We start from the raw sequence: 10276 nt of genomic DNA, 5'->3' as shown, positions 1-10276 counted from the left end.
TATTAAAGCCATTATACACTTTCGGTACAGAAATTTTTTTTAAAGTTCACAGATTTACAAATAATTTACAGGGTCTACAGAAGGTAATGGTGAAAGACTTCTCTTGAAATATTAGTCCATAAAATGCTTTACTTTTTGAGAAAACAGTAAAACAATATCAATTCTCGATAGCGAGAATTACGGATTTATTTTAAACACATGTCATGACACGGCGAAACGTGCGGACACAAGAGTGGGTTTTCCCGCTATTTTCTCCCGACTCCGATGACCGATTGAGCCTAAATTTTCACAGGTTTGTTATTTTATATATAAGTTGTGATACACGAAGTGTGGGACTTGGACAACACTGTTTACCGAAAGTGTATAATGGCTTTAAACATTGTTGTCATATTTTACCGTTTTTGTTGTTGAAGATATGTATTAATGGAGTCGATTAAGTCCACACACATAATCTGGCGGTGATTCAGCTGCAATGACTTGAATAGTTTGGGTTAAACAGCCAGGAATGAGTGATTCTGGTATGACGTCATGAGTATCAGAGCGATACGTTACACGTATCAGGCGGGTTTACGTGCGCAGCTAGCAGTAGGTCTAGCGAGAACAGTCTTCATCAGAGTCGGCAACCATACCGCATGGGTCGGACGGATACCCAGGATATCTCAGTTGAACTGCGGTTAGAAACCACGGAGATTCTTACACAGTCAGTCTAGCCTCCGACTCCTACAGTTGTTTCGTGAATACTTCTGTCTTGACTTCACGATTGTAGGTAAAAGCAGTTTTAGAATGCGAATCCGGATTGCAGTTTGCTGATATTACCTACGTAGCTTATCAAGATTACACCAATTGGATAGCTGATGAAACGCAACGCAGTAAGCTTTTTTCTTCCTCTTGTTCTAAGTTTGCCTACTTTTACTTTAATTTGTACTAAATGAGCCGTTAATTATACTAATGAACAAATTTCAATCAAGGCTATCGAGAAACAATTAATGAACAATCTTTATGTGTCTGGAGAAAGGCTGCCCTTCTGACAGGCTTACCAAGTTCTCTTATCCTGGAAACAAAGGTCGCACGCATTACAATGGCCTTTGACAAAAACAAAGGTTTGCTGCAATTTACCCAAAATACACAATTCCAACTTCCATGCAGAATTTAACCTTCTTTTTTACTTACGAATGACTGAAAACGATCATACTTTCACGCAGATCAGTTTTTCTAAAACACAATTTTGCACACAAATTTCCTATGCCCCTTTCCGGTAAAACTTTCGGATAACGTTCCATTTCCTTGCGCACGACAACAACGTTTTTCTCCAAAACAGAGTTGTCTCCGGGAAACAAATTACGATTGTGAAATGAATCACGATCTAGAGCAATCGATTTTTACCCAGGCAAATACCCTGAGGGGCGAAAAGCTCACCACCCACGTAAGAAAGAATAAACCATCTTGAACTTTTTTCTAAATGTTTACTCACTTGATGTTTGGAAAAAAATCCCTTAATGTGTGTGTCACGATGAATACGGTAAGGTGTTAGATTTTACTTTCATGATTTGATACATAAGCTATTGTCTCTTATGAATATAAATGTATTTCAGCAAGATGTTGTTATGTATAAGTTTGTAAACAACCAACTTCCTAAATCATTACTCAATCTTTTTGTTTTTAACAGCACCGTACATGATTACAATACTAGGTCGTCAGCTAAATTTTATGTTCCCCTATTTAGATCAAATCTTTCCCAACACACAATTTCTTTCACTGGACCAAAAAACTGGAATAATCTTCTACCACCAATTACCAATTGCCCCTCAATTAGCTCGTTTAAATACCGACTAAAAACGTTTTTACTAAATTCCCAACATAATTGATCGATTTGCTTTTTTATACTGGTAGTTGGCTTAGCCGTTACTTACTTACCTACCTACTTACTCGTCTATGTTTTCTAATTTGTATTGTTTGTTTAATTGCTGTCCCTTTGTTTACTTCACATACATGTTCTGCTTCATAGTTATATTTACATTGTTTAACCATGGTTAAACCTTTGTGTAGTTATCTACCGTAGTGGTATGTATTTATTTATTCGTCTATTTAGTGCTATATTCCTGTTTTGTTCTGTAATCTTGTAACGGGCACATCCGCCACAAGCCTCGGCTTTTAGGATGATGCTTCCATGTGATGTGAATGTGGAAATAAATGTTTTATTGATTGATTGATTGATTGATTGATTGATTGATTGATTGATTGATTGATTGATTGATACAGATGCCTTCGCTTTTAAGTGATTCTCAGATGTTTTGCCGACAACCTAAATAATCATGAACTGTAAACCAGATAGGACTGTTTTTGAGCTCTTTCACAAATGTGTTTTTGCAGCAAATATCTACTTAAAATGTTTTTTTCTTACATCAGAAAAACGCTCATATTTGAAAAACGGGAGGGTCCTGTTTTACCAATTCAAGTTCAATTAAATTCGAATCGACATTTATTTCCACATTGCAAAATGTTCATGTGTACAAGTAATTAAATTCAGTTTACTGAACAAAGATAAATAACTACTAGAATTGTGTCATATGAGACACAATGAAATATAGACAAATAAGGAAGCATATTCCAAAGGCAATGTCAACAACAACAACATAGTGGACTTCTGAACCAAAATAGCACAATACGGCCCGAGTACATTGCTTTACTCGAGTGAACTGTAAACTCTTTGTTGATCTCGAATTTATCCATGCCAAAGCGCGAGCAAGCTTTCTGCTTTGATGGCACAGATGTGCATTATTGTGAATATTTGAGCCCAATCCGTTGCGTGTGACAATACAACAAAGTAGTCGTGTTTACTGATAAATAAAACTAGAAAGGTTTTGCATAGGATGAAGTATAGTTGTTGCTACGAACGATCACTCTGTTGCTATGAAAATCCATGCATTTTTTATGAATGTAGTTATAGTCTTTAAGTGCCACCACTATCTTTCTTTGTTTTATTCGTTGTGCGAGTCAGATGGCAAATGGTTACAAACGCTTTTTATTCTCGTCCTATTCAAGGCAGTTTGCTTTTTTTTTATTGATACTTAATTTAAGTCCGAAAGCTTAACAGCTTTCGGACTTAAATACTTAATTTAAGTCCGAAAGCTTAACAGCTTTCGGACTTAAATTAAGTATCAATCAAAGGATAGTCGTGATATAAATTGAAAACAAATTTGGAGCTCTTGAATGGGGTGTTGCGTTTCATAATTATCGCATATAGATTCAATGAATAGTAATATATAATTATGGTTTTAAGTGAAGTCTCGGGTTAACCTTCTAAACCAGACCACCCCCCACTGAGGTTTTCTCCTCGTCAAACCAGTTCGCCCTCGCAAAGAATTATTACCTCCCTAGTTTATCCCCAGTGGCGGGGAAACAAATGTGACTTCAACTACATATATCAATGTGATGTCCCCTGCCGTCGGCACAATGTATAATTCAGTTCAACCGAGCGAAACCTCGGTGATTTATTCTACTTTATGCATATTGTACGACAACATTTTTAAATACATATATTTTTTTTCCATGTTGCAACTGCTGGTTTTGAGGTATTTTGTTTTGCTCCGAGTGGTTGATTTTAGATTGTTGTAATGGGAGTCATAGCCAAAGGGAATTGGATATGAAACTCGACTATAGCGACAATGAAACTATGTCGTTATTACACAGTAGACTAAAGTTAAGTGCACAGAGCGTGTTGACAACGCTAACAGGGTAACTTTAGGCGTTGTTTTTGCAAAGGAATGAAGTTTCATTTTTTGATTATTTATTTATTGGGTGTCAGTGAATCTAGAATATCAAATACTATGGTTACCTTTTGGGACTATAATGGAATGTATTGACGGATGGCATAACTGTTGCTGTCACATTCTCTCAACGTACTGTTGTGTCATTGTATTACTTATATGCGAGAATAATCGGGAAAACACATGCCGAATTTCCAACCTGTACTTTTGATCAAACCACAAACTTGATCTAGATTATTTTCAGGGTGACTTTTTTCCCCGACTAGACCACAGCCGTGTCATAAAAAATGTAAATCAACACTTCTCACTCAATGTCAACTCGAAATAAACACAACATAAGGTGTGCACAACAAACCCTGATATGATAGAGAAACATGAATCATAAATGATGTGGTTTTCCCGATGTTTTTCTTAAAGGTAAAGTACTATTCGTTTTTGGAGCCGTTCGACTATTTTTATTCTGTGTATTAAAATAGATATATGAACAAAACTGACATGTGAAAAATTCGATTAAAAAGTTCGCGTTAGATATCGCCGAAAATCTGGAGTGGTTGAGAATAATCCGTAATGAACACACAATCTGAGAATCGTATCAAAACCTGACAGTATAACTTGACTCTTGCTTATTCAAATTTGTGGGATTAAAAAACATTTTCACTTTACCACATTGCTCCGAAGTAAAATTATTCTCAATATACTTTATCCTATCGTAATTTGCCATTAATTTCAATATTATTGATTAAAATTCTGACAGATGGTGCTGGGTAAGACCAAGTTCAACGCAGAAAATACATACAAGAATAAACAAGTTTGTATGTAGCTGATGGGCGTGACATTGCTCCGAATTTAGATGATTCTAAAAATGTTTTAGTCTACCAAAAGCTGATGTACTTTTTGTTTTCCACTAATTTAAAGACTGATTAAAATGAACTATTTTTAACAGATGGTGTTGATTAAGGCCAGATTGAATACATAAAGTATTAATACAAACTTATTTGTACATTGCTGATGGACGTGATATTGATCCGAAGTAAAGTTATTCTGAAAAATTAAAAGACTGATTAAAATAAACTATTTTTAAAGGAACACGTTGCCTTGGATCGGACGAGTTGGTATATAAAAAGCGTTTGAAACCGTTTGTTATGAAATGTATATGGTTAGAAAGATGTTTTAAAAGTAGAATATAATGATCCACACAAGTATCACTCAAAATTGCACGGTTTTCTTTTTACGTCGCGAACTATCACGGTCGGCCATTTATGGGAGTCAAAATTTTGACTCCCATAAATGGCCGACCGTGTTATTAGACGAGGTAACAAGAAAACTACGCAATTTCGAGGCATATTTGTGTAGATCATTGTATTCTACTTTTACATCATCTTTCTAACCATATGCATTTTATAACAAACGGTCACAAAACTCTTTTCAAAGACCAACTCGACTGATCCAAGGCAACGTGTTCCTTTAACAGATGGTGTTGGTTAAGGCCAAGTTCAATACAGAAAGTATATATACAAAATTGCTTGATTGCTCCGAATTTAAATGATTCTTAATACGCTTAATGATCAAAAGCTGATGTACTTTTTTGTTTGTAAATAATTTTTAAATGGATTAACCAAATAGACAGATGCTGATGTTTGACAAATGGTGTTGGTTAAGGCCATTGTACATGGCTGAAGGACGTTTGTCGGGATGCCAAAAATAACTCCCTTTTTAATTAACACCTATTTATAATAATAATTAATAATAATAATTTATTATCGATGTCTTATATAGCGTATCTACCAAACAAGGTACTCAAGGCGCTGAGTATATACAAACTTTCAGAAAGATAGATTATTGCAGTGATGAATTCTGAGACCCTATTCTTTAGCACCTTATAAGGGTTTACAAGGTGCTACGGCGCATACAGCAGCCACAACCAGGAACCCAGTACTTTTGATCAAACCACAAAATTGATCCAGATTATTTTCAGGGTGACATTTTTTCCCCGACTAGACCACAGCCGTGTCATAAAAAATGTAAATCAACACTTCTCACTCAATGTCAACTCGAAATAAACACAACATAAGGTGTGCACAAAAAACCCTGATATGATAGAGAAACATGAACCATAAATGATGTGGTTTTCCCGATGTTTTTCTTAAAGGTAAAGTACTATTCGTTTTTTGAGCCGTTCGACCTTTTTTATTTTGTATATTAATATAGATATATGAACAAAACTGACATGTGAAAAATTCATTTCAAAAGTTCGCGTTAGATATCGCCGAATATCTGGAGTGGTTGAGAATAATCCGTAATGAACACACAATCTGAGAATCGTATCAAAACCTGACAGTATAACTTGACTCTTGCTTATTCAAATTTGTGGGATTAAAAAACATTTTCCATTTATGCTTTATCCTATTATAATTGCCATTAATTTCCATATTACTGATTAAAATTCTGACAGATGGTGCTGGTTAAGACCAAGTTCAACGCAGAAAGTACATACAAGAATAAACAAGTTTGTACGTTGCTGATGGGCGTGACATATTGCTCCGAATTTAAATGATTCTCAAAATGTTTTAGTCTACCAAAAGCTGATGTACTTTTTGTTTTTCACTAATTTAAAGACTGATTTAAATGAACTAATTTTAACAGATGGTGTTGGTTAAGGCCAATTTCAATACATAAAGTAATACAAACTTATTTGTACATTGCTGATAGACGTAATATTGATCAGAAGTAAAGTTATTCTGAAAAATTAAAAGACTGATTAAAATAGATGGTGTTGGTTAAGGCCAAGTTCAATACAGAAAGTATATATACAAAATTGCTTGATTGCTCCGAATTTAAATGATTCTTAATACGCTTAATGATCAAAAGCTGATGTACTTTTTGTTTGTAATTAATTTTTAAATGGATTAAAGTCACCTGGAAGTGGTATTTTTTCAAAATATAGCTTTTGTCACTAATATATGTGTTTTGATGAGTGGAATGTGAATAAACAGTTAACTAAGGTTTTAAAAAATCAGTTCTTATGTTATTTACAAATTTAAGAGTAGACCCCGACCCGAGAGGGCGCTGTTCGTGACGTCAATCGAGGCAGACTTTGCCTGTAAAGCGTAGAGTAAACACAATTGCAAAGAACATGTACGGACCAAGTCGTGAGTTTGTACGTTTAAAAAAAAAAGGTGTTTTTTCCGGCAATGCCGACCAGGTGTATTGCTGCTGAATGCAGAAAAACACTTTTTGAAATGTACCAACTCACGACTTGGACGTGCTTGTACTTTGCACGTGTGGTTACTATACGCATTGCAGGCAAAGTCTGCCTTGAATGACGTCACAAAAGGGGTAGGCGGAGTCAGCCCCCAAACAACTTTATATATTTTTTAAACATATAAATCGTGACAAACAATTACTAAAAAAATTGCTTCATTGTTCGTAAGCATATACTCTTATGTTTGAAAGAAAAAAATATATATTTCCAGGTGACTTTAAACATTTCGACAGATGGTGATGTTTGACAATTATTGTACAGGCTGAAGGACGTTTGTCGGGATGCCCAAAATAATTCCTTTTTTAATTAACTATCGATTACCATTGTTTTATAATAATAATAATAATATAGTATCGAAGTCTTATATAGCGTATCTACCAAACAAGGTACTAAAGGCGCTGAGTATATACAAACTTTCAGAAAGATTGCAGGTTATTGCAGTGATGAATTCTGAGACCCAATTATTTAGCACCTCATCAGGGTTTACAAGGTGCTACGGCGCATACAACAGCCACAGCCAGGAACCCCGGGGTGAACCTCTTCTCTTTTCGAAAAGTGAACTGGGTTCTTTTACTTGCGTTACACAACACATGGGACCAACGGCTTCACGTCCCATCCGAAGGGCGAAGCAATGGTTAAGCGCTTGCTTAAGGACACAAGTGTCACGGCTGGGGATTCGAACCCACACTCTGCCGATCAGAAACACCAGAGTTTGAATTCGGTGCTCTTAACCGCTCGGCCACGACACTTCCGTTTCGTACAGTGCCTTAACTATAGCTAATAGCCTTCTCGAATCTAAAACTAAAATGATAAACAAATGATAATACAAACATTTTAAGCGCATTTCCCCCATTGTTTACAACGCGCTATTGAAGATTTAGCTACTTAAAAATCGAAACAAGTGTGCAATGTGCTACTTAAAAATCGAATCAAGTGTGCAATGTGCAAACAAGGGTTACATTTTATAGCAGGACAGTTGTTTTCAGAGCTGAGAAGTCTCCCGAACCCCCGAACATCTACTCCGCGGTAGTAGAATAAAGCAAGACAGTTCTCTTAGAACAAACTCACACAGGCAGGTAGATACACACATGGTGTTACCGCAAACCAAATATACATACATTGTATTTTTACATGTGGGTTTGATGCGTTTTAGAGAAATCAGAGAACCGGAACAAGTTTAATCCTCCAAAAATAGTACGAACATAAGTTCCAACGTTACATCGGCCTTGATGTATTTTAAATTGTATAAGAATAATTATTGCTGTTTTTAAATTTAAATTTACGTTATTCGTTTGACTTTTTCAAATGTGGATCACTGTTCCAGACCAACGTGCGTGGCACAACCGACAAAACTGTCGACCAAAACTATGAGCTAATAATATCTCTTAAACAAGTCCACGTATGACCAGTTATGTTCAATCCATTAAGTTCATCAAAAAGTTATCATCGACTAAAAACGGTTGTCGATCCAATTGGGCCGAATAACCAAGTCGATCAAATATGACACATGTCGACATAATGACAAATAACAGGCGATTCGTATATTATGGGCTTCATTTTACAGATTCGTTAGTTTGACAAAAATATCAAAATCTGCAGATTAACAACTTGAAAGAATCTTCGTCATTGTTTCATTAACAATTCCAGTTTCGGAATAGAGTACAACACAAACAATATTGATATAATTTTGATGTCATTGGTATTTAAAAATTTAAAAATTTGCTCACTTCCCTGCATAAGTTTCAACACCTATGTTTCTCTTTAAAACTCCTCTGTATTTACGCCACAATGTCAACATGTATTATGTTTAAATGGAAAAGTGACGAATGACAACGACCAATGGCCTTCTCAGTTTCACTACGTTCTTGTAATTTGACGCCATTTGCACTTTTTTAAGTGATTAAAAGCAGTTTATAAAAATTATCGCGATATAATGCGAATGACAGGTTCAAGAGATGCGATGGTTCGGACCGTGAATCAGTCGAGAAACCGACAAAAAACTTTTGTTTAAAAGACTTGATCCAATTATGTAAATGCATTTACATGAAATGACATTTTAAAGGAACACGTTGCCTTGGATCGGACGAGTTGGTCTATAAAAAGCGTTTGAAACCGTTTGTTATGAAATGTATATGGTTAGGAAGATGTTTTAAAAGTAGAATATATTAATCCACACAAGTATCTCTCAAAATTGCACGGTTTTCTTTTTACATCGCGAACTATCACGGTCGGCCATTTATGGGGGTCAAAATTTTGACTCCCATAAATGGCCGACCGTGTTATTGGACGAGGTAAAAAGAAAACCACGCAATTTCGAGGCATATTTGTGTAGATCATTGTTTTCTACTTTTACATCATCTTTCTAACCATATGCATTTTATAATAAACGGTCAAAAAACGACCAACTCGACCGATCCAAGGCAACGTGTTCCTTTAAACAAACATTACTGTTCAATAGCATTAGGCCTACTTTAAAAAATAAATGAAAAACGAATGCTGATTACTTAGTTACGATGATCGTGCTTCCAGTAGATAGTGTTCCGCACTATTTGAAGTTGTTGTTGTTGCAATGCGGGGGGGGGGGGGGGGGTGGAAGTATTGAAACCGAACAGGGATCTGGGTCATCAGCATGTATTGACTCAGATTTCTGGCATTTATACTAGTCTGGCTCTTGAGTGCCCTGATTTAACAGTGACCCGATAACAAACAGTTCAATCGGTATAAATCACAATCAGTACAGGTGCAAGACACCTTGGAGATATTGGTTTTCTGAATCATTGTTGCTTCAAAAAAATAAAAAATAAAATACCCCCGTTACCAGGCAACCTACACACTGAGGTTATTCTCGTTTAAATCAAGAAGTCACGTTTTGAACTCTCTAAATCTAAGCCAACTTAGGTCAAAATGCCGTTACTTCAACACTTAGTTAGTTAATTAGCGATATTTAAAACTTCTGCATTTTGTCAAAGGACGTAACTTAGTTGAAGAAAATTTGAATTCGAAACCTACTCCTTGTTTTTTTTTCATTTTACTATTAATACAAGTACGATTGAGAAAAAGAATTCTCAAACTGAAAGAAACCACGAAACTTCTTTCTCTTTCTCTAGTCGACCGAGGTCAGAGTCATGTTGGGGTTTGCCCATCCCTTTCTATCAAAATCAAACTTGAACTAAGTTTTTCGAAAACCTGACCTTATTGTATATCAAAATGTAGTCAACTTATGATGTGAGTGAAAACTGGTTATTGT

The 10276-nt window shown here is 35.6% G+C and overlaps 1 protein-coding gene across 1 annotated transcript in view; it reads left to right on the top strand.

The window, feature by feature from the left end:
• Window positions 1-629: 629 nt before the first annotated feature.
• The window catches only part of LOC139942332 (gonadotropin-releasing hormone II receptor-like), a 63360-nt gene continuing 53713 nt past the window's right edge, over window positions 630-10276 (top strand). Inside the window, exon 1 of the mRNA XM_071939160.1 lies at window positions 630-869. The gene's annotated coding sequence lies outside the window, so the exon portion shown is untranslated. The remainder of the gene's footprint in view (window positions 870-10276) is intronic.

This window comes from Asterias amurensis, chromosome 9 (assembly GCF_032118995.1).
Source record: "Asterias amurensis chromosome 9, ASM3211899v1".
NCBI lineage: Eukaryota > Metazoa > Echinodermata > Asteroidea > Forcipulatida > Asteriidae > Asterias > Asterias amurensis.
This window is presented reverse-complemented; position numbering and strand designations above follow the sequence as displayed.